The sequence below is a fragment of the Petaurus breviceps genome, unplaced genomic scaffold, assembly GCF_028583685.1.
Source record: "Petaurus breviceps papuanus isolate PSGF00001 unplaced genomic scaffold, PetGlider_PUasm1.0 128, whole genome shotgun sequence".
Lineage (NCBI taxonomy): Eukaryota > Metazoa > Chordata > Mammalia > Diprotodontia > Petauridae > Petaurus > Petaurus breviceps.
Window position 1 is genome coordinate 8,505,895 of NW_027185664.1, and position 25,897 is coordinate 8,531,791.

Genomic DNA, 25,897 nt, shown 5'->3' on the forward strand with positions numbered 1-25,897 from the left:
AGTCATATTTTTCAATATATTTTTCACTGATCTTATTCCAAGCTTTTCACTGAAGTCACATAGTATTAAAGTATGTGTTGGTTTAATTTGGAGGCCTTTCCAAGTTCTTTATAAAACTTCCCTATATTTTTATTTCCTGAAACACAAATTTAGTATGTTGGTACAAAAGCATTTTTACAAATGTTCATCAAAGGAACACAGAGTATGACCAACTATCCCCTGAAATGATGTTTGAGGTTGCTTTGGATACATGAGAAAACTAATTACACCAATTTCCTTATATACTACTTTAAGAATGACATGTGAACCATTCTTGCATTTAGTTATAACTTCCTTCTGATTACTTGCTTTCATTAGCAATAATGTCAAGATTGATTCATCTTTCCCCTTAATATGACTACTAATTGGTCAATGGACAAAGACCTCACATTTAGAGTATCTATGGTCAAATTAATGCCTATAGGTGATCTAATAACTGTGATTGTTAGCACCCTCCCATTTCAATTTTTCCTTGTCCTTGTCCTTTCTCCTCCCTTTCCCAGTACTCTAGCACCATCCATACTAATGTGGAAGGGTAGTACATAAGACTGAGAGCTATTTTCTTTTCCTTTGTCCTGTGATTTGTCATGGTGTAAAACCAATCATGAGCAGCTCTCCTGAGGACTTAGGGGTTGAGAGGAGAGCCTTATGTTGGGCCCTAGGACAGAGTTCAGAACATAATAGTAAGAAGGACCTGAGGGTTTGGACATCATTTCCCACACCTTAGGACTAGAATTTGATTGCATTAATAGCTGCTAAAAGCAAAATTAAAAAAAAAATAAATGAGTAAGCATGGGGATATAGAAGACTTAGGTTCATATTTAGATGAAGATAATGGGGCAAAAAAAAAAGCCAATGCTATTTCAACAAAAAATGTCAAATGGTCCCGACCACAAAAAAAGTGTTCTTGGAAGAACTTTAAAAGAATTTTAGAAATCAAATAGGAGAGATCAAGGAAAATTTAGCATAAAAAATAAGAGCAACACAAGAAAATTATAAAAAGAAAGTCAACCAACTGAAAATAGAGAATCAAAAACTTAAGGAAGAAAATAATTCCTTGAAAACTAGAACTGGCAAAAAAGAAGCTAATGATATAATAAGAAATTAAGAAATAATAAAATAAAATAAAAATAATGAAAAATAGAAGAGAATCTGATATATCTCATCAGAAAAACAACTGATCTAGAGAACAGATCAAGGAAAAATAATATAAGAATAATCAGACTACCTGAAAACTAAGATTAAAAAAAAAGAATCTTGATACAATATTACAAGAAATTATCAAGGAAAATTACCCTAAATTTCTACAACAAGAAAGCAAATCAGAAATACAAGGAAGCCTTCAATCACCACCTGAAAGAAATCCCAAGAGGAAAACTTACAAGAACATTATAGCCAAGTTTCAAAGCTCCCAGGTTAAGGACAAAATATGGCAAGTAACAAGAAAAAAAAAATTTAAATACCATGGAGCTACAATAAGGATTACAGAAGACATAGCAACTTCTATGTTGAAGGATTGTAGGTCCTGGAATATGGTATTACATATTACAAATGACCTGGGGTTACAATCATGTGTAACTTACCCAGCAAAGTTAATGGATATTTAATGAACTGAAAGACTTTCAGGTATTTGTGATAAAAAAAAAAAAAAACAGCAGAACTTAAAGAAAAATTCCACAAATACGATCAAGGACAAATAAAAGGTAAACATTAAGGACAAATTATAAGGGACTCAATAAGGTCAAATTGCTTACTTACATGTAAAAATGTCATCACTACGGTTATGACTTTCATTATTTGGGTAGTTTGAAAGAAAGACTTGGAATGAGATGTCTATGATGGGGTGATTCTAAAAAAATAAAATTGTGAGGGGTGGCCAGGTAGCACAGCGAGTAAGAGCACCAGCCCCATAGTCGGGATGACCTGGGATCGAATCCTGGGCTCAGACACTTGGCACCCACCCAGAAACACCTGGCCGTGTAATCTTGAGCAAGTTACTTAACCCCAATTGCTTAGGGGTGGCCAGGTGGCTCAGCGAGTAAGACCACTGGCTCCAGTGTCAGGATGACCTGGATCAAATCCGGGCTCAGATACTCAGCACCACACACCCAGAAATAACTGGCCCTGTAACCTTGAGCAAGTTACTTAACACCGATTGCTTATAATAAATAAATAAATAAAATTGTGTGGGAAAAGATAAAAAGAAGTAATGATTTCATACAAATGAGGCATGAAAAGAAGAATTGATACAGAAGAGTCAAATGGGGGTGGAGAGGAAGATAGGTAGTGCTGGATCCTTACTGCCATATGGAATGGGTTAAAGAGGGAATAACGTGTATCAAGAAGGAAAAATTTCTAAATTCAGAAAACAAGCAGAGGGCTAGGGGATAGTCTGGGGGGAAAGAGAATTAGGAGCAGAGTTTTAGAGGGGGTAGGCTAAGAAAAAGGAGAGCAAGGTATCAGGTTGAAGAAAATTAGAAGTGTGAGGAGGCATAAGATAAATAGCGTAAGAAGGATAGTGAGGGAAAATAGGAAAGAGAGAACTACAAAATAAGTAATTATAGCTTAGAATGTGAATGGGATGAATTTATCCATAAAATGGAAAAAGATAGCAGATTAAAAAATTGAATTCAACAAATATGTTGCTTCCAGGAAACACAATAAAAAACGAGAACTATAACTAATAATAAAAGAAAGAACTGCAGTAGAATTTATTTTGTAAAAAAAAAAAAGCAGGTATAGTAATCATAACCTTGGATAAAGTTAAATCTAAAGTAGACAATTAAAAGAGAAAACTAAGGAAAGTACACAGTCACCAATATTATTCAATATTGTTTTAGACCACTTAAAATAACTAGACATTATAAAATATATGGGAGCATATTTGCCAAAACAGACATAGGAACTATATGAACATAAATATATTTTATACAAATTATGTCTGATTTAAATAATTGGAGTAATATTTATTATTCATGGGTAGGTAAAGTCAATATAACAAAAATGACAATTTTACCTAGTTAATCTATTTTTTCAATGCCATCCCAATTAAATTACTTAAAATATCTTACTGAATAAGAAAAAATAATAAAATTCATTTAGAAGAATAAAATATCAGGAATTTCTAATAAACTAGGAAATAGATATAAAGGAAGATTATACAGCATCAGACTTTAGACTCTATTATAATGTGAGAGAATTGTTGAAATTTAAAATGAATAATTTCAATTTTTGTCAATTAAAATTTTCTTATAAAAATAAAGCCAATTTAGCCAAAAATAGATGGAATACAAAAAAAATGGGAAGAAACTATCATAGAGAATCTCTCAGATAGGATGTGATTGTGTTGGAATACTGCTATGTTGTAGGAAATGATGAGCTGTTCATTTAGAAAAACATGGAAAGATTTGGACCAATGAAGGGAGATGCTATCCACCTTCAGAAAAAAAAAGATAACAAATAGAAATATGTATAGTATGGTATTATATTTATGTATAGGAGTGTATATATGTATATCTGTGTATGTATGTAGATATCTAAGAATATGTATTTATATTCATGTTTAATTATAACTTTTTTTTGGGGGGGGGGAAGGGGAAAAGTGCAAAGTACACAACAGAGAACAAAAGAAAACCTAGAAGGAAGTAAAGAAAAGCTAGGTAGCTTCAAAAACAATGGGTAATATTTATTATGTAGATTTTCTTGAATTGGAAAATGATGGTTACATATTGAATGCTCTCCTATGTTCTTCTTTGTACATGGAAATGTTCATTTTTTTCTTTTCTCTTTTTGTATTCAATTTTGAAATGATTAAAAGTTTACAAAGGAAAATTTATGCTGATTTTGTTACAGATTAAAGATATATTTGTCTATGTAACATTATCTCCCCTTGATTACTGAGGGCAAAAACTATTTCATTTCTGCCTTTGTATCCCCACGGCCTGGCAGAGTTCTTAGCACATAGTAAGCATAGTGTTTATTGATTGATAGATTCTCTAGGACTTTCACCATCCATTTTCCCTATTTTGATTCAATCACTAGTTTAAATGGATTAAGCTGAAGTTGTTTTAATTGCCACCAGCAGTAGTGGACCCTGCCTACTTGCCTCAGATGTGCTGGCTGAAAGCTCAATTGTGGGGAAGGGGAAGAGGCATTCCCAAGTGCTTTTCATTCACAACAAACCCCTGGTTATTTATTATTCGCTTGAATTCATTTAATTCAACAAACTCTTATTATGTTTCTACTTTCTACTGAAGGGTTTAGAGATTCCCACAAGCATAGATGAGGAGGGAGAGCATTCCTCACAGAACATGTATAACCTCTGCTAAAGTATGGAGAGAGAAGATGAAATGACATTTGGGGGAAGGGACACAGAAAATAAGCCAGTTTAACAGAAATGTAGCATATGGGGGACAATGTGTAATGAGTCTGTAATTATGGGCTGGAGCCAGCTTGTGAAAGACTTTAATGTTAGAATACTAGAAAAGTTTGAACTTTATTCTAGAGGAAATAGGGAGCCAGTGATGTCTCTTGAGTCAGAGCATTACAATCAAACAAATGCTTTAGCAAGCTTATTTCATTAGCTCTGTGAAGGATAGATTAGAGGGGGAAAGAAAGGGAGAAGGGCATTCAATTAAGAATTTATTGCATGTTATAAGAATGCATTAGAGTGATGGCTATGTGACTAGAAAGAAAATGACTATGAGATGGGTTACAGAGATAAAACTGACAAAACTGGCAACTGAGTGCATGTGTGGAGAAAAGAAATGTGAATAGCCAAGAGAGATTCTGAGAGTATGAATCTTTATGGATGGTGGTACTCTAGAAAGAAATAGGGAATTTAGGAGAAGGGGTGGGTTCAGAAGGGGAAGAGTACATGCTGAATTTAATATGCCCATGGAAAATCCAGAAGAAAATAGCCAAAAGGCAGTCAGCCTTAAAAAGGTAAGGTTGGATGTGTCACTTTGAGAGTTACCAGTAGAGTAATGAGCCCATGAGAACTGATTAGAAATATTAGGGAGAATAAAGGGAGGTGAAAAAATTGGGTCCAGGAGAAAGTTTTGATTAGCTTTCTCTTCTGTGCTAACATAAGCTGATTTTAAGATGTTTCTAATCGTTTGGATACTGTAGGTGAAGTGAATGATGATTACATTTTTTTAAATTAGCAAAGAATCAAAAGTATGTAATAATTTTTGCCTAAAAATTAAAACCACAAGATTACTATTAATATAATCTATTACTTTTCCTTCTTAACAGCCTTCTTTTAAAATTCTCCTTTCATTCATTCAATTTGTTCAGCATTTTGTATATTCATTAAAAGTTCTTTATTAAGCATCTAATATATATGTATATATATGTGTGTGTGTATATATATATATATATACATATATATATAAAATGTCCCTGTTCTAAAAATTGGGCAAAATTCAGGATTGTTATCTTTAAAAAGTTAATTACTTAAGCTTAATTGTTTGATAATTTGGAGTGAAAAAGATTTGAAATGAAAATGTATGTGAAACATAGGAAAAAAAAAATTTTTTAGTCAGTTGGGATTAAGTTACTTGCCCAGAGTCACATAGCTCATAAGCATCTAAGACTAGATTTAAACTCAGGTCCTCCTGACTCCAGGGCTGGTGCTCTACTCACTGTACCATCTAGCTGCCCCTAAAAATAGGATAATTTTAATGGAATTGAAAATTAAATTATAAAATTAATAATATTAGCTTGCACTATAAATACGCACACATATGTATTTGTACACATTCATATCTAAAATTTGGATTTATAAAATTCTAATAAAGGAGAAAATTAAAAATTAGTAATTTTATTTTGAGCAAATTAAACTATAATAAATAATGGAGAGATTTCTTTGATATGTCGATGGATTGAGAAAGTGCATAGTCCTTCAAATGATGCACATTCTAATACATCCAGGCCTAGCCATCCTGAGCACCTCCAGTTTATTAACTCCCACAAATGGACATCCCACCCAGGGTCTAATCAACATTTTAGGGCCTTCTTTTAGAGTTCTTGACATTACTTTCCATTGCTTATCCCTCACTCATTACATAATTGAGTCATCTTTTATTTTTATGGTCATGCACTTCTCTGATGATGGATACTACTTCTAAGGGCAGCTAGGTGGCACAGTAGGTAGAGCACCAGCCCTGGAGTCAGGAGGACCTGAGTTCAAATTTGATCTCAGACATTTACTAGCTGGACCAAGTCACATAACCTTGATGGCCTCTGTTGAACAAAGAAATGACAAACCACTCAGTATTTTAGCCAATGAAACCCCAAGTAGGGTCAACAGAGTCAGACACTACTGAAAAATGAATGAACAACAAACACCACTTTTAAGCAGTTACTCATGATTGATGTGTTACACCCTGCTCATGCCCATTATTCCCCTCTCTCCAATGTGATTCTCTACTTCAGTTCTTTAGAAGCTGTGACATTTCCATGACTAACATAACAGTACTAGGTTATTAATTGGCCTTTTTTTCAAGAAACTTATGATCAATAAAGGGGCTAAAATTTTTAAAAATAACTCAAGTAACTGCCTTTTTATATAATTTCTATAATTTTTATTTTCTCATCCTCTGAAGATCTTACAAACACTGCTAATTACATCTAATATTTAACAAATTGGCAGTGTAAATACTTTTTTCAAAATTTCCCTACCTATATGATCTTTTTCTTTCATTTTTAATTTATGGAATAAAAACAAGCATTTCCATAACATAGTACAATAAAAACATGATTGTACATGGACCTGCAAATCTACCATTGACAACAACTTGTTATTTCTTTCAAATATACAAAAGTGTCATGTTTTCCCCTTTTTTTCCTTCCCTGCACACCCCCAGACCTAGAGACATCTGCCATTTGAAACAATAGGTATATACATATAAAATTATTCTATACAAACATATATAATGTTAAGCAAATCACTTAAACTCTTTGGGCCTCGGTCTCCAAATACATAAAATGAGGTGGTTGGGATAGGCGGCTTTTATTGTCATGTCCAGCACAAAAATATATGCTAAGACCCTAAATTTATCAACTCAAAATGCCTGACATTTGTCAAATGATGGAATCAGCCTCAACACTGAATTTTAGTTTTTGTCTGGGGAGTTTTATGATATAAGTTGGACAATTGCAGATAACAGGAATAAATCAGTTAGCCAACAAGTAGTAAATAGCACTTATTAAATAGCCACTGTTTACTCTCTCAATGTCTGATACTATGGGAGGTACCAGAGAAAACTGTTTTGAAAGCTGGCTGCTCTAGGATTCATATGTGTTAAGCAGGTTCTGTGAAAAAGACTGGAAAAAAAGAAAGATTTTTAAACTTTTACTAGACCTTGGTGAGTAATTTTGTGGAGACTGCTCATGTGCCATGTTATGTATTTTCCATGAATTATGTTTTAAATTCAACATGTGGATCTAGTTGCAGTTGAGATTGGCAGGAAGTTGGACAACTGCTTAATAAGATTTTCACTCCAAATATCCAGAAGTCACATCAATTCATTTAACTCATGCAAAACATTTCAATTTATTTGGTAATTAAAATTCAAATAGAAGACAGATTTTGAAAGTTGAAATTTGTTCAAATTGATAGCATTAACAACTTTGGCTAAATGCAGAATGAATCCAATTTTCAGACTTGGGAATAAGAAACTGTTATACCATAAACTTAAAATTGTCATGCAGACTTCTTAGACCTTGAAGCATTGATCTTCTACCCTGTCCAATTTCTCTGGTTTGCAAAGAATGCAAAAGGTGTGTGCATGTGTGTGTGTGTGTGTGTGTATGTGTATATATATATAGATATATATCTATATCTATATATATAATACATATCTCTTTCTTCCTCCCTTTCCCCCTATGTCTCTCTGTCTCTCTCTTTCCTAATAGTTCCTTTTGTATTAAGCTCCAACAGAGTTTCTTGTTCTATCCTATAGAAGATGACCAAAAGTCTTACATATGTATGACAGACATAAATTTCATTTTGCCTTGCCCTTTCCTTTGGTATATCTCTTTCTCTTGTCTTTTTATTTCTCTTTCTGAGGACACTTAAGAGCAGCTCTCTTTTTTCATACCATAGGAATCTGTCATAATCAGAAAATGAGAGCCTGCATAAAAGTAGTGATTGAACCAAGGTGTAGAAATTTCTCACCTGGATAGAGATGATTCTAGCCCCAACTACCCTTTAAGTGTGCATAATTCATCTCTGCCTTCTCTAATTCAGTCTTGGACACATAGGCAGGTATACACTCTATGTCATGTATTGGGTCATCTAAATTTTGACATGTTAGTACTGTTAACCACAATATGCCACAATGGCAGTGCAGCTGTAATATTCTATGATTCTTCATTTTTCAAGCCACTGGAATAAGTTTTGGTAATTCATTGTTCCACTGAATTAAGTGGTTCTCTAGTAACCCAGATATTGTTTCCACCCTAGAACAATTTACTGGCTAAGACTATTGTTATAAGGAAGAATAGCTCACCTGAATAGCTGGGTGGAGCTGAGTCTTAAAAGCCTTTTTTTAAAGACCAATTGAGAGAGAAAAGATCTGAAGGCTTGATTTCCCAGTCTTCCCCCATACCCCATATACCTGAAATTAAATTAAGACTTAGCAATTGGCCATCACTTATTATGAGTAGTTATCCTTAAGAGGAACAAACATACTAAAAAAAATTTCAAGGTGGTCATAGACTAGGATCAACTTATATAAATCACTAAAAGCAAGAAGATAAGAACCACTTAAGCCAGGCATGAAAATGGAAACCTCATATATGGATTATTGGAAATCATCAGTGCTGAATAGAGGGACTTTAAATTGATCAGTAAGCATGTATTAAGTGCCTACTATGTGTCAAGCACTATGCAAGGTGCTGGAAATACAAAAGGAAAAGACAGAATTCAAAAAGCTAAAAGCAATGAATTAATTGGTCCTGGAGTAATTACTTCCCTTTCCATAATAAATACCCTATCTTAAAAAAGTCTACAAAGATTACTTACAGATAGCCTATAAAAGTCCCTGAACAGCTTCCCTGACAATTAAGAGTAGAGCTTTTTAAATACCTTTGCAATGTTTTGTCTGTTTGTCTGACAGATGTCTGAACTGCGTTGGGAACTGTGTTAATGCTCAGAATAGAAATATTACCACAATTGCTTTCAACATTCCCTTTACATTTTATTTACCTAGCAATTTATGAAAATTATAGCAAGAGATATTTTAATAAAAGCTTAATTACTGTGAAGGCAGCTAGGTGGCGCAATGGATTGAGTGCCATGCCTAGAATTGGGAAGACTTCCTGAGTTCAAATCTATATGATTCTGGGAAAATTACTTAACTCTATTTATCTCAATTTCCTCATATGTAAAATGAATTGCAGAGGAAAATGGCAAATCGCTCTAGTATCTGTATCAAGAAACCCCTAATTGGGGTTATAGAGATTCAGACACTACTTAAATGACTTAACAGAATAATTGTGATAAAATCTAGTAAGCTAAAGAATACAATGTTTTCAATCCCCCAAAATAGTTGATAAAACATATATGGAGAGAATTTTTAATATTGTAATATAATCCCTTCTATGTGCTTTTTAATCTCCCTTTAATCAGTTATATTTTAAATTTCATGAAAGCTCAGTTATGTCTTCTGGTTTCTAAATTCTCTCCTCTAAAAACAAGATTCTTGAAAATCTAACAGAGTGGCATTCAAGTAACCTTGGCGCTAAGACATTGAGTAAGATAGTGTTGTCTCAGTCTCTGGACCCTAGGTTTGGCCCAGGTTCTATTTTATTTCCTTGTCCTACTCTCTCAACAGTTATCATTGTTGTCTCTACCCAGATAATTTCCACATTGAAAAATATGGGAATGTCACACTAACAATAATCATAATGCTTGTGATATTTTAACTTATGAACTCAAAAGCACATTTTATTCACTTCCATATCATGAACATGTTTCCTTTGATCCATGCCAGGTTTAGAGTTGGTTTAACATATAAAACAGAGCAAACATTTATGTAGATAAAGAAGAAATTCTGACAATAGAGATTGGGGTATGGAATGAAGATGCTAAAATTAGAATTAATCCAAACTAAAAGGAATTTCTGCATGTAACTCAGCCCTGGTAGGTGAAGAAGGGGTCTTCTATCTATGTGTGACCTTGGTCAAATAACTTACACCCACCTAGATCTCAGTTTCCTTAGTTTCAAAAGAGAATGCTGAGCTAGATAGTCACTTCCAGCTCTGAAGCGATTATTCTATGATAAAGAGAAGATGTTCAACAGTTTCAGATGTTGCTGAGAGGTCAAGCAGGAAGTATAACATTTGTCATTTAAGAGGTTATTAGTAACTTTAGGGACAGCAGTTTCAGTTGAGTGATTCGGTCATGAAAGAAGTATTTACAAGTGAGTAAAAGAAAAGAAAGAAATGCTAAGTGTAGTCAGGTTTTTTTTTTCTAGGAGTTTGGTTGAAAAAGAAGAATGAGATATAGGGTGATAGCTTTATAGAATGATCATTTGTTGTTTTTCAAATTAAGCACTCCTATGTGCCAGGCATTGTGCTAAGTGTGGGGACACACACCCAAAAAAAAAGGAAAAAAAATAATCTTTTTCCTCTGGGGCGTGACATTCTAAGGTAACAAATTCAGAACTCATGGAAGATACACTTAGAAGGGATGGCACTAACAATTAGAAAGGGGAGGTGATCCAGGCAAGGGAATTCTAGAGGACATGGTGCTGAGTATAAGTCTTCAAGGAAGCCAGGACGGGAGGTGCCTATAAGACATTCAATTTGAAATATTCTAGTAGGTAGTTGGTGATGTGGGATTAGAACACAGGAGAGAGACTTGGACTAGATAAAGAGATCTGAGAATTGTTTGGATAAAGATGATATTTGAACCCATGGTAGTTGATGAAAGAATAGGGAAAGAAAATAGAAGAGAACTCAGGACACATCCTTGTAATATAGAGAATGAGTCAGATCAACAGAAGAGGAACCAAAAATGAAAAAAGTTATGTAAAACACAGAGAGGAGACTATATCTAGAAGGAGAAGGTTCAATGTCAAATGCTACAGAGAGGTCAAAGAGGATGAGGACTGAGAAGAGACCATTAGAGGTAACTTTGGAAAGAGCACTTTTGAATCATTGAATGATAAGTTCAGAAGCCAAGTTGCATACTAGAAAGTATGTGTGATGATTGGGCCATTCTTCTGTATAAGATGGGAAGGTATGAAATCAACAATACCTATAGATCCTGGAGTGATGGGGAACAATGGGAGAGAGATGCGACATAGGGAGGAAAGAAGAGGGATCTCTTCAAGAACAACCTCAATTATTTTGTTGAAGTTGAGATTCTCAGAAGAGAGGAATTAGGGAGTGGTATGGGAGACTTGAGGAGGGAATTGCTATGGTAAGTGGGATAAGGAATCAATAAGGAGGAGCAGATGAATCGCCTTACTATAGTGATAGCCCACTTGATATTAGCTACCATAAATTTGAATTGGTCCCGGTCAGAAGAGTTTCATGATTTCCTCTAGTTTTATTCAGCAACATGAGAGTAGGGATGAAGGAGGTGCATGGCAAGAGTAATCCAGCATTAAGTTTGCCAAGTCATGATCAGTGACAGGACATGGGAACAAGGGAGAAGAATTATCCCTTTATTAGAGACTAAGGACATGATGTCAAGGGTATTTGAGATGAAGAACTGGGGAAGAGAATGAGCTTGTAGCAAATGACCTCAATTTTCTCAGTATAGGAAGAAATTAAGTCCTTAGCTTTAAGCATGGGGAGGAGGGAAGATGATGGTGTGGGGAGGCTCGACAAGAGAAAAAGAATGTTTGTAACAACTTCTGTAAGGAGTTGGATACAGAATCAATTAGGAAGGATTTTTAAAAATTGCCTTCCTGCAACAAAGACTGTTTCTGGTCTCTCCCAGGTCTAAAACCCTACACTAGTACGTGAAAAAATGTATGTCTCTTTTTAATCCCTGAATTCCAGTCAAAAGTGCAAGCAAGGATGAATGGCCAGAAATATTTTCTTCATTTCCTTGAATTCACAAATGCCCATGAAGTTTGTTGAGGGACTGGAGAATGAGAAAGGAAGCTCAGAGCCAGACTGAAGATAATGTAAACTATAGTCCAGAAGTCCTTGATAGAAATGAAGGAAGGAAGGTAAAAAAGGAATAAAGGAAGGAATGAAGGAATAAAAAAAACATTTAAGAGAAGATAGAAAATCTTCTTATAGCATTAGTTTTCACTGAATACTTCCTACCACATCAGAAATTCCTTGTTAAGGAGGTAGCTCTTTCAATGGGACAGGTGGAGTCCTACAGTTTCTGTCAGCTAAGTTATCTGATTATGTTAAGGAAAATGTGTACAGGTAATCCTGACCTCTGCCCTCCTGACTCAGCTGTAACTCTTGGGACAAAACAGCTTCTGTCTCTACTTGAAAGCATCTGGAAGCACACTCAGCATACATGCAGCTGTGCTTATCTTAAACTTATTGCCAGACCCAGAGGGAAGCAAACTCAATTAAAGGGGGGAAGATCACAGTGTTTATTAAGGAGGAAGGGCCCCCAAATTATTAACAGAGAGACAAAGTAGATGGATGGGGATAGAAAAGAGTCCTGGAAGCCAAAGAGACATATTTTTTATGTGGCTCTATCACTGATTTATTGGGTGGCATAGAGAAAAATCATTTAAGAGTATGGTAAGTTGGAATCCACAGTCATTAAATGAGGTTAGTGATACCTATAGGATCACATGACCTCCACAAAACAGGTTGTGCATATATATATTCCCATAATGCCAGGGCCTAAGGCAGAATATCAGGGATGTCAGTTTATTATTGAATCTTTCCACCAACTCCATTTCACTAAGAAGTACAGTTTAATTCTCAGGACAATGGGCAAGAGTTCAATCTGATCTACATATTTCAAGTGTTCTTTACAAGGGGTATTGTGAAAACAAGTGAAATATTCTTGAAGACATCATGGGATCATAATTCAGAGGTAGATGGTAGCTTAGAGGATGTATAGTTCAACTCTTTTATTTTTAAAAGAAGAACCAAAAACCCTAAGACATGAAGAAGCCCAAAGTAACACAAGGTGAGCAGCAGAGACAGTATTTGAACCCAAGTTTTGTGATTCTGAATACTCTGCCCTTTTTGAAAGGAAAAAAAATAGCACAATTCATTTTATTTTATCAAGAAGAAAAATATTGATCATTAATCAATCAATTAGCAAATATTCATTTGCTTTGTGCAGAGTCCCGGCCTAGTCCTTGGAGAAAATATGGAGTTCAGATAAGATACAGTTTAAAGAAACTAAAACTGCGTAGTTACTTTTAGAATGAACAAAGGGTAGACTGATTATAATGACCAGTGCAGGCAGTGTTTGGTAATTCCTTTTCCAAATTAAAAAGGCTTCTCTGTTATTGAGATGGCTTTTAAACTAACACTCTAGATTTGAGTCTCGGCAACCCACAAAAGCAACTTAAAACATTCCAGTCCTGTGGGAGCTAGGTGGCACAGTGAATAGAGCACCAACCCTGGAGTCAGGAGGACCTGAGTTCAAATCTGGCCTAGGACACTTAACATAAAGAATAGCTGTATGACCTTGGGCAAGTCACTCTTTTCCTCCAAAGTCACAATTGCCCTCCAAAAAGAAAAAAAAAAGTTCCAGAACTGGGGCAGCTAGGTGGCACAGTGAATAGAGCACCAACCCTGGAGTCAGGAGGACCTGATTTCAACTCTTGCTTCAGACACAACACGTAGCAGCCATGTGACCTTGGGCAAGTCACTTAACCCCAATTGCAAAAAAAAAAAGTTGCAGTCCTTTACAAAAGGAACTTGTTCTCATCTAAAAAGGAGGGGAGTTACAAGGACAATGTGATAACCATTTCATAGGATCAAAGATTTAGAAATCTATAAAATAGATCATAGATATAGGCGACTTATTACCTCTAATCTTTAGATGAGAGGTCATCTGATCTAAGCCCCTCATTTTTCCGATGAGAAAATTAAGGTCCAGAGTAGTTGTGACTTACCCAGAGTCACACAATTACTAAGTCCGAGACAGAATTTGACCTCATGTCTTTCTGAGTGAAAACCTAACATTAAATCTCCTCTTCCACCTAGGAACCACAAGAAAATTACTTGTTTTAATAGTACTTCTATTATACCCTCAATCAACATTAGAGATATCACACCATTAGTGTTGTTGTTCAATTATGTCTGACTCTTTGTGACCCCATTTTGGAGTTTTCTTGGCAAAGATACCAGAGTGGTTTGCTATTTCCAGTACATTTTTACAGATGAGGAAACTGAGGCAAACAGAGTTGAGTGACGTTCCCAGGATCACTTAGCTAGTAAGTGTCTGAGGCCATATTCAAGCTCATGAAGACAGGTCTTCCTGATTCCAAGCCCAGTGCTCTATCCACTGCACCACCTAGCTGCCCTTAGAGATATCAACACTAAATATATAAACATATAAAATGTGTGTGTGTGTATATATATACTTGTTTATACTCACCAATGTCACTGTCATTTTGTCTCAACTATCTTAAGTTTACAAAGGAATATAATTGCAGGACGAACATTGATCCTTTATTGCACTTTCTTTATTAAGATGTTTTATGCAGTGGAGTCACAGGATTATAGAATTTGAAGGACTCTATCTCAGTCAACCACACATCTAGGACAGGAATTATGTTTCCCACTTTTTTTCTGATAAGTAGTCATCTTGCCTCTTCTCGAATATTTTCAGTGAAAGGGTATCACTAGCTCAAAAGGGAGGACAACTCAGATGTTAAAAAAGTTCCTCCCTATATTGACCTGATCTCTATCTCTCTGCATTTTCCATATATTGGTCCTACTTCTCTACCTTTAGAAATACAAGTATGAAACCTTTTCCAAAGGACAAGCCTTCAAATACTCAATGACTACTCTATGAGATGCCGCACTATCTCCTTTTGTTCTAGACTGAATTTCTCTCGCTTTCAACTCTTTCTTGTGTGACATAGCTTTGAAATCTCTCCCCATTCTGCTCCTTTGACTCTGGTTGTCGATAATACATCACATCACAGCTCAAGTTGTTTGACCATCTCACATCTATCACTGCTAAGGCAGATTAGAAGACTATGCCTCTGTTGACACTATTCATTTTAATTTATTTATTTGAGGACAACTGTCATCATTATAGTTTGTCATGCAGCAAAATTGTATTTGTTGAGTCTGACAAAGTGACAGATCATGTTTGTGTTTACTATTCAGTTCACAAAGCTAATTATTAGAGATTTAAAATTCTCCTCTGCTGTGCTAAATGTTGTGCTAAGTAAGATAGTGTTAACATAACATGGTATTTGTTGTCCCTAATATTAGTCAGAAAACATTTTGGCAATTACAGGGTAAAAAGCCTCAGACAGGTACTATGTCTTTACTAAGCTAGTAAGGATGGCTAGTGTGTCACATAACAGAAATGGAATCTAAAAAGATGGCAGTAGACTAGAATGAAAATAATAAGGAAATCAATAAGGTGAGGGTAAATAGAAATAAATATAGTGTTCCAAAAATCTTAGTGCAGTTGTAAGTTTTCATAGCTTATCCAGGATACCCTGTATAAAGCTCTCTGCTTATGTTCAAGGAAATCAACTGCATAATAACAGAATGAGGGAGGCATCTCTGGACAACAGCTGATGAAAAAAAGGTTGGGGGGTTTTAAGGACCTGCAAGCTCAATAGGAGAGAACAGTATGATGTAAACACACACACACACACACACACACACACACACACACACACACATTCCGGTGCCATCTTAGATGACATTCAGAGAATCATAGTGCCCAGAACAAAAAAGCTCTCACTGTTACTATACTGTGTCCTAATGAATCATCTGGAATATTATGATCTGTTCTGAACATCAAATTTTACAAATGGCTTCCACAAACAGATTACGAATAGGGGAGAGTGTCCAGAATAGTAAAGAAATTGGAAGCCCTAAAAAGAATACCATAAAAGAATAAGTTGCAGGAACTATGTTGTGCCTGGATGTTTGCAGGAACATAATGGTTGTCAGTAGGTTTTGCAGATACAGTATGTTCAAGTTATTGAAGCACTAAGCAGTACTAAGAGATTGGGGACTCCTTGTATGGTAGCTTTTGCCTGAAAAAAATGAAACCTAATTAATCTGTTAAGGAGATAGTGAGCTCCCCGTTACTAAAGTTCTCAAACTGAGAGTTAATAGTTGCTGAAATGTAAACTTCTGAAACTCAGGAACTATTCGTGTTTTTGTCTTTGTATTGCTACTCTCTATCAACATGGCACAGTTTCCATTTAATAAATGCTTGTTGATTCATGTCATAATTAAGGACAAGCACAGGTCATGGGATATAGAGCTGAAAGAAACCTTAGAAAATGTCGAATCCTTCCTCTGCATTTTATAGATTAGAAAACTAACAGCCCAAGGAGTTATATGACTTCCCTGAGCTTACATTGGTAGTAAGGAGCATAGACAGACTTTGAACACAGGTCCTCTAACTCTAATATCAATCTTTCTTTGCACTGTGGCTGAGAAGATTTTTTTGTTCCAGTCTAGTTTGAATTAATGACCTAGGCTAGGAGATTCCTTGGCTAAGATTACATAATACAGCAATCCAGCAAAATGACCATGGGAGGAGTTGTCATACATTTCTTTATTATTATGATTTTTTTAAGTGGAAGATGGGTCTACAAAGTATCCCAAAAGTCTTAGGACAGTTTTATGCTTTAAAAACTTATAACCACCCTAAGACTTTAGGGACCCGTTATACAATAATTCTAGGAGGCAAATAATAGCTGTCTCAGGGAAGTATAATCTCCATCATATGTATCCAAACTATAAAGACTTCATCATGCTATTGTGAATATAGTGCATGTGAAAAATTACAGCAAAAAATAACTGAATTATCCAATTGCAAGTTTTAAAGTCTTTCTGAATAACCCTATTTTATTCATATTAGAAAAGTGTCAAAAGCTATTGAAATTGAATAACTTCTTTTCAGTCTTCTTCAACAGGAAATTGGTTAAAATTTTACATTTTGATTTTAAAATATTGAAGAACTAAATAAAAATATGCAGAGCAGGAGCCAAGTCCTAGGATTCCAAGAAGTATCCTTTAAAAACAAAAGTTGTTATGGCTGAGTTCTAAATCCCTGGATAAATGATGCCTGTGTTTGAAATGAAAACGTTGCCAGAGCCTTCAATGTAGCAGCACAAATGGCTTCCATTATATTGAATGGCAAAGTCAAATTTGTAATTGATCCTGACTTGCGCATCATATGGTAGATTCTGTAGCAGTGGGCAGCATTCGTAAAGATAGCAGCTTTCACCTGAAACAAATGAGGTCTAATTAGATTAATCTGTAAACCCATGTTCACCAGCTCTATGATTAATGAGCACTTTGCTTTTCATTCCTGAGATCAGATGAATATATTATTGGATCTGCTTTCTTAGTAAGTAATGAATTACATGGACTATTAAAACAGTGAAGAGATGCTGGAGTCTTCCTAGTTGTTTTGGTCAAGGATAAAATTTAAAAGTGAAGTGCATGGTGCAGGTTTGTCCCATTTACAATAAAAAGCTGAATTCAGGTTGTGAGGGACTCAGATGGTCATTTTTCAACTTTTATGAAACCATGTGTCAACATTATTTATCAATGTGAAGTGATGATATTTGTGGCATAAAATATAATATAGGGCAAAAGCACACAAGCAAAATGGACATACATGCTTAATGATTTTAGTCTCTGGCATTAAAAAAAAAGTAATAGTCTGCTTGTCATTAGAGACATGTGGATGCAGTAGCACAAGCTGTCTATGCAGAATCCAGTGATGACTGTATGTGGCAGTATGCATTCAAAGTAAAAAATTAATTTACAAATGGTTTTCAGGGCTTCTACCAGATGGAAGAGCAATGAAGTCACAAAAACCAGTCTTCTTTGTCTTTTAACCCGTGAGTTGTCAGCCTGTGGCGGGAACAGAGCCAGCTATAAAAACGAATAATCAGAGGCCCATGAACTGCTCTTTTAAAATGGCTACATTAAAACCCAAACACCTGTAGTTTTACTAGTTGCTAAGACAGGCCTGCAATAGCAGCACATGCATGAAACAGATGTGTAACTGAGACTGGAGGAACTGGTTACGATTATACAAACACAGGTGAATGGTGGGCAAGGGGGAGAAATGGGAAAACTTTGCTTTGTCTGTATTAAAATCTAACATCTCAGATCCCATCTAAATTTTTGAAAGTGCTTTTTTATTAAACATTTATAGTCCTCCCCTCAACTGCATTTAAATCAAAAGACATAAAAGTTGCCTTTACAGGATCTGCCTTCAATTCTGACTAGATAAAAATAATAGTAATTCCCGTCTCTGTAAAAGAGAGTTGTTCTGAAAGGATCATTGTCATTTTCCTAAAAAGTGTTGATAATTGGGAGGTAGAACAGAATTGAACATTTTAGGTGTTTTTAAAAAGCAATATTAAGGGAAGTTTCCAGAGCCTCTGTCCCCTGAACACGAATCACAGCCGTGTTTCTAGCACTCTGGTGTTCAATTGTCATAAAATTTACAGTGTGGTATGTCAGTTCATTCTAGGCTGAGTCATACTGCAGAAGACACAGCCCACTGGGGACGTTATGGGAACCATTCACAAATACATTTTTTTTCAGGGTTTGGTTGGAGAGCTGGGACTCCGCTGAGCTTTGGGGGATTGTGTCTAAACTCCAACATTCCCAAATTCCGGTTTACAACAACAGCTGGGATGTGAAGAGGGGATGTCACACTTTGCAGTTCCTTAGAAAACAAGATGAATTATAGACAACAGTAACATTAAACAAGCACTCTTCTCCAAAAATCCTCAGCACACCTGGGAGGAAACCTTTGTGCGATGATTTCCTATGAGATATCTTGGAAAGAGCTGCCCAGAGTGAGTACACTGAAGCTGATAGGGGTCCATGCAAAAACCTCTCTGAACTGAGGATAAAAACAGGATATGTGTTCATGCTTAAATAACTCATCAGGAAAACTCATTCCAGCTCATTCCTAAGGATAGTCATCTCCCCAGAAGACCATATCTTTCCACATTTTTCCTTTCTTAAAACTGTCAGGGACAAGGAGAAATAATAGATAGATAGATAGATAGATAGATAGATAGATAGATAGATAGATAGATAGATAGATAGATAGATGATAGATACATACATAAATGGATGGATAGATAGGATATATAGGGTGTCCTAAAAGTCTTAATACTGCAGTTTTAATTTTAAAGCTCAAAACCACACTAAGACTTTTGGGACATCCTATATATAAATATATTCACATATGTGTATGTATACATGTGTGTGCATATATATAATATATACATACACATACACATATGTGTATGTGCATATATAATATATACATACACATATTTTGTATATATATTATATATTTATGTAGTATGTACATATGTATTTCTAGAGAGAGGGAGAGAGAGTTGAATTTAGAAAGTCAGATACAGACTAAGGCAGACTATGAATGAAAAATTAATTTTGGTTAGAAACTGAGGATAGTATTCTTTTGAGAAGTCCAGGTTCTTCTCAGTCATTCTTTTACTCAAATAATTCTCTGGCTTCAAATAGCTCCTAAAACATGTGATATCAATAAAAAAGAGAGAACAAAAATGCAATTGATGAAAAAGAATTTGTAGCATGGAATACACTTTTTAGACCTTTAAATGCACTTGGATAAAAGAGCAAATGGTGTCAGGAAAGTAACCCTTGTTAAATGTAGTCATAAAACTCTATGTTTCTCCATATGTTCCAAGTGAGAAGCAGCATGGCATAGGAGCTGCAGAGTTGATCTCCCAGCCAGGGAGACTGGGTTGGAATGCTGACTTTGGCACATACGCACTGTGGCCCTAGGCATGGTCCTTAATTAATCTCTCTAAGATTGTACACTTCAGAGAAGGTGCATTGGCAGAGGAAGTTTCCTTACCTGGAAGTTCCCTATATAAATGCGATTGCAGGTCCTGTTCCTATCACTGTGTTCAAAGTGTTCAACTAAATTTGAACAACTTTGAAATCCTGAGGACTTGAGGTCAATAGACAGTGACTCCAACAAATTTGTTGTTGTTTTCATTTTTTTCCTGATGAGTTTTACTTCTTTCAGATTAGGATGGAAGTTGTTAACCTGCCTCTCTCTCTGTCTCTGTCTCTCTGTCTCTGTCTCTCTCTGTCTCTCTCTGTCTCTCTGTCTTTCTCTCTTTCTTTTTGTCTCTATCTGTGTGTGTGTGTGTGTGTGTGTGTGTGATGGAGCCTTTGTCAGTCTGGTAAAATCTTTGAACTCCTCAGAATAATGGTTTTAAATGAATAAAATAAAATACTTAAGATTATGAAGAGGCAGCTAGGCAGTGCAGTAGATCATTGCAGATATAGAATCAGGGATATCTGAGTTCAAATCCAGCCTCAGACACTTACCTGCCATGTGACCCTAGATAAGTCAGAACATCTGTGAGCTGCAGTTTCTTCATTTGTAAAATGTGGATACCAATAGTAACTACCTCCCAAGTCTAATGTGAAGATTAAATGAGACAATGCATAGGAAATACTTTACAAACTTTCTAACACTATATGAATGTTATCTGTCATCATTATAAAGGAAACAGATTATATTGAAATGCAGTTATTATTTTTTTAAGTTCATGGACCCCCGTTTATGAACCCCTGGACTAGGAGAACGCTGCTTCAGAATCTAGGCAGTCATTTGGCAGAGGGAAACATAAACGCATCCTCCACATTTTGAAGATTATATAAATTCAGGTACTTGAGACTATGTTTCCAGAATCCATCATTTCTCTGATCAGGGTCCTCCCTCCATTGAAACAGATTGTTACTGCTATGTGTTGGGAGACAATTTTCATGAGTTGCTTTGGTTGAATAAATCTATCACATGGTGGACAAGCTTATGGTAATGCCAATGTCTGCATTTAGCAGAACTGGTTCTCAGTTAACAACATCAACTACAGATCTATATTTGAAATTTCTCCAGCTTGATGGGACCTTCATAGATTGTGTTCTATGGATTCTTGGCCCTCTCCACGTCATGATAAGGCATTTGAGTAGGGTTTTATTGGACAAAAGCTAGGCAAGACTTGACTCTAAGGAATTCATCATTTCACCAATGTCAGTATTCCTCCCTGAATATCGGAAACCCTGCATTCGTAATCCTGTTCATCTTCATAAATACCTTCTTATTAAATCTACATAGATGATCCATGGAGTGCTCCGAAGACCTTCCTCTCTAATATCCTAGCAATATGATGTTAGAAAAAACACAACCCAGCTAAAATCCTTTCTCAATTCCCTTTAATTCTAGTATTTACCTTCTGTTGATTATTTCAAATTTATTCTTTTATATATTTTATTTTTATGTAATTATTTGCATATTTTCTCTTAGACTCTAGGATGCTAAGGGAAAGGATCATCTTTTGCTTTCTTTTCATCCCCAGCACTAAGCACAGTGCCTGGCACATGTTATTCAGTCTTTTTTTTCAGTCATGTCCAACGATTTGTGACCCCATTTAGGGTTTTCTTGGAAGAGATACTGAAGTAGTTTGCCATATCCTTCTCCAGTTTATTTTACAGATGAGGAAACTGAGGCAAACAGGATGAAGACTTGCCAGGGTCACCCAGCTAGTCAGCATATGAAGCCAGGTTTGAACTCACAAAGAGGCTTCCTGACTCCAGACCCAGCATTCTATCCACTGTAGCTGCCCCTGCTTGACTCATGACGGGCACTTGATGAATGTTTAAGACTGACTAACGGAAATAATGACTCAAGTAAAACTTGAGTTGTCTACCTGTTGTTTTCCGTTTGTTCTATGGCTGGTAAGGCTCCTTTTCTGTCATGGTTATATCTATTATCTTTTACATTATTTTTTGCCTAGTAATATGCCTTAGGCTACTCATGCCAAACACACTTTTTTGACTCAATCCTTGTAATTTTGATTCTTCTGGGATTTTGTTCTATGATTTTATGATTTTGTTCTATGATTCACAACCATATAGTATCATTGGAAGAATATGGATATTAAAGAGATGGGTTCTTTTGGCAACAAGCAGTTTGAGACTACTGAGAGCTCCATAGATTCTCAAATGTAATTTAACTCAATATTCTTTCACTACATGATTCTGGGTTTATTACTTACCTACTACATATAGGGAACTTTACTAGATGCTGGAGATACAGAGAGACTTTTCCTAAGGACACCTCAACTTTCTCAAACAAATCACCCACTGACATCCAGAGATTCACCTCAGGCCCACTCCCAAACTACTCACATTTATTCCCCAGAAATCTATGTCATTTAAACTTTGGTCTCTGACCCCCACCACTAATTACTCCAAGCCCAGTACTCACTCTACATTCCAACTCCATTCTTGATAATTTAGGAGTCACACATCATACTTTACTTTCCACATTCTGTCACAAACACACAGGGACCTGATGTTATGCTATTGTAACATCAGAATTACAAACAAATATGAGTTTTTTGCTTAGACTTGAATCCTTTACCACACTGATGTGGGGGAGCTACTAAAAATCAACTCTAGCGTTTCTTTGGTTCACCTCCTTTGCTGAGGTCTATATGTGGTCACCTCCTGATTATATTCATGTTAATGGCCTCCATGATCCACCTCCACTTTGGGTTGGCAGAATATTGAACTATTCTTTTTCACTCCCAAACCACACTTTGGGCACTAGCAGATACCCCTTTCTAATGACTATACATGTGGAGGAAAGATTTGTTTCCTCTTGTTATAAAGGAATCAGAAGTATTTCGCCCTTCCTCCTTCCAGCCTGGTCTGGAGAAGGGACCACAGGATCTTTCACCAAATCTGGAGTAGTGCTGTCTACACTAGTGGCGCAATGCCCTGGACCATCAATTACACACACTAGGGAGCCCTCGACCCAATTCCTGGTGATTTTGTGACTAATCCTAGTGGCTAACCCTTCTATTGTCTATACATTTCAATTGCTATCAAGAATATAGGCCTGTGGGGTGGCTAGGTGGTGCAGTGAATAGAGTTGTTCCTGGAGTCAGGAGGACCTGAGTTCAAATCCAACCTTAGACACTTAGACGTGTGACCTTGGGCAAGTCACTTAACCCCAATTGCCCTCCTACCCCCCTCCAAAAAAAAAGAAAAGAATACAGCCCCTTAAACACTAGAGATTTATATGGCTCAGGATTCTACACCAGAAATACTGGCCCATGTGATCCCTACTCCTATTGGGATATCTACCTATTCCCAAGCTCTAAATTCCAGTGGCATAGGCTTCAGAATAGGTTCTTTGTCTAGGAACTTTCCCCTCCTAGATACACATACTTCCAGACCATTTGGAAATTCCTCATTCAAATCTTACTTCAACATTTCAATCAAACATGCTCTCATTCTCAAATGATTCTCAAGTTCCAAAATTCACTGATTGTTGCCTTTCTCTTTGCCTAATATTCAGCATTGTGATAACAGCTCCTCATATGCTACTTGTTCACTCAAACATTCCCCTGAATTTCCTTCTACTTTGTTAAAGATTTCACCATAATTGCCTGAACCTCTCTAATAATAGTGCTACCATGTCTTATGTAGTGCCCTTGCATTTCCCTATCGTCCAACATTGCAATATTTCAAAAACAATTTGCTTATTTAGTGCTATATTAACAAAATATAGAGAAATATTATAGAGATAGAAAAATGAATAATGAAATTCATCTAAAGGGACAAAAGGTGAAGAATAAAGGGAAAATTGTGGGAAAAAAACTGGGAAGAAAGGTGTCCCAGAAGTACAAAATCTCAAATTGTATTACAAGACAGCAATCATAATAATGAATGGATAAAAAAAATGTGAATTAATGGAACAATGAAATGAATGGCTTAGGTACACAATGTACAGAAACAAATTAACTTAATACTTTAGTGTTCAGTGGACCCAAAGACCTAAGCTACCAAGCTAAGTACTCAGTATTTGAGAAAAACTGCTGAGAAAATTCAGGAGTCTGACAGAAAATAAGTTTAGAACAACCCTTCACACCATATACCAAGATTAACTCCAAATAGATACATGGCTTAGATATGACAAATTAGATCAAGGGTTCCTAACCTGGGGTCCAGTCTATGGATTAATCTTGGGGGGGGGAGTGTTTCATCTTTACCTAATCTCTAGCTGAAATTTATAATTTCCTTCAATTATGATGTAAATAACAAATAGTATTTTGAGAGGGGGTTCATAGGCATACCAAAGGGGCCCATCTCTGGAAAAATATTAATAACTCCTGAATTAGAGTAAAAAGAAGGATATTACCTTTCAGATTTATGGATAGGGGAAGAATTAGTGACCAAAGTATAGAGGGTGTAGTGGAAGATAAAATGGACAATTTTTTACATATTTTTTTGATTTGTACAAACACAGCCAATGAAACTGAAATTAGAAGGAAAAGAATTAACTCGGGGGGGGGGAACCTCAGCAGCTCTAGTAAAAGTCGAATTTTCAAGATATATAAGTAATTGATTCAAATTTATAGAAATAAAATTTATTTTCCAGTTAATAAATAATCAAAGAATACGAAATGAGAATATTTCTCAAAGGAAGGCATTCAGGCCATTAATGAAAGAATGCTCCAAATCATTAACAAAGAGAGAAATTCAAATTAAAGCAATTCTGAGTTTCTACTTCATGCTCATCAGGTCGGTAAAAATTATAAAAAATGAAATGACAAATACTAGAGGGGATGTGGGAAAATAGAAAAACTAGTGATAAAGCTATAAATCGATACAGCCAATCTAAAGATCGATTTGGAATTATGCCTCAGAAGTCAATGATTTGTGTATCCTTTAACCCAACAATACTTCTACTAGGACTAATCCTAAAATAAATTTTAAAAAAGGGGGGGGAAGGGAATGATATGTACAAACATTTTTATAGAAGCTTTTTCAAAGTAGCAAAGAACTGGAAACTAAGAAGGTTCTCTATAATTGAGAAATAGCTGAACACATTATAGTACATTACTAAAATGAAACATTATTTGCCATAAAACAAAAACTATGATTTCAGAGAAACTTGAGAAGACTTGTATGAACTGATGCAGTGAAGTGAGCAGAACAAGTATTGTATTGTTATATAGTAACAACATTGTTAAGACAAATAACTTTGATATTTTTATAAACTCTAACCAGTCCAATGACCAACTATAATTCCAGAAGATGACAGTGTCAGAAGTTTAAAAAATATCTATCTACCTATCTAACAATCTATATGTATGTAGGTAGGTAGGTAGGTAATATGTTTAACAATGTAGGAATTGTTTTACTTGAATATGGATATTCAATTCAAGTGTTTTGTTTTCATTTTTACCTTTAAATTGAGGGAAGATAAATGCTGCATGATAGGAAAATAAAATAAAATGAAAGATTTTTTTTTTAATTACCCAGTCTTGTTAAGTTACAAAGATGTGGATCTGTATTGTGATTATCAAGTGGCATGCCCCAGAAATGTCGGAATTTCTGACCATATCACCTAAACTAGAGGCAAAGGCAATGACTGACTCCTGCCGAGCTATGGGAAATGGGGAAACAAGCAGATGTGACCTGAACTAGGCAATTTTGTTGCTGCAAAACTTTAGCAATCAGCATTTAAATCTCACATAATCAATCCCCTAAGTTTAGTTTCCTCTAAAAAGCAATGTGTCGTTGATGTTCTTTTTTTATTTTTATTTTTTTGCACATTGTAGTCACTTCTCAATAACCTGCTCTAATACCC

At 35.6% G+C, this 25,897-nt stretch overlaps 1 long non-coding RNA gene across 5 annotated transcripts in view; it reads left to right on the forward strand.

Moving 5' to 3' along the window:
• Positions 1-25,897, forward strand: part of LOC138172526 (uncharacterized) — a 166,313-nt gene that overhangs the window by 136,851 nt on the left and 3,565 nt on the right. Inside the window, exon 1 of one of the 5 annotated variants that reach the window (XR_011171143.1) lies at positions 18,777-19,022. The exons of 3 other annotated variants lie outside the window; for them this stretch is intronic. This is a non-coding gene — a long non-coding RNA (uncharacterized lncRNA). Of the gene's footprint in view, positions 1-18,776; positions 19,023-21,741; positions 21,970-25,897 lie in introns of those variants that run through there. One more of the 5 variants, XR_011171146.1, reaches the window with a different exon arrangement.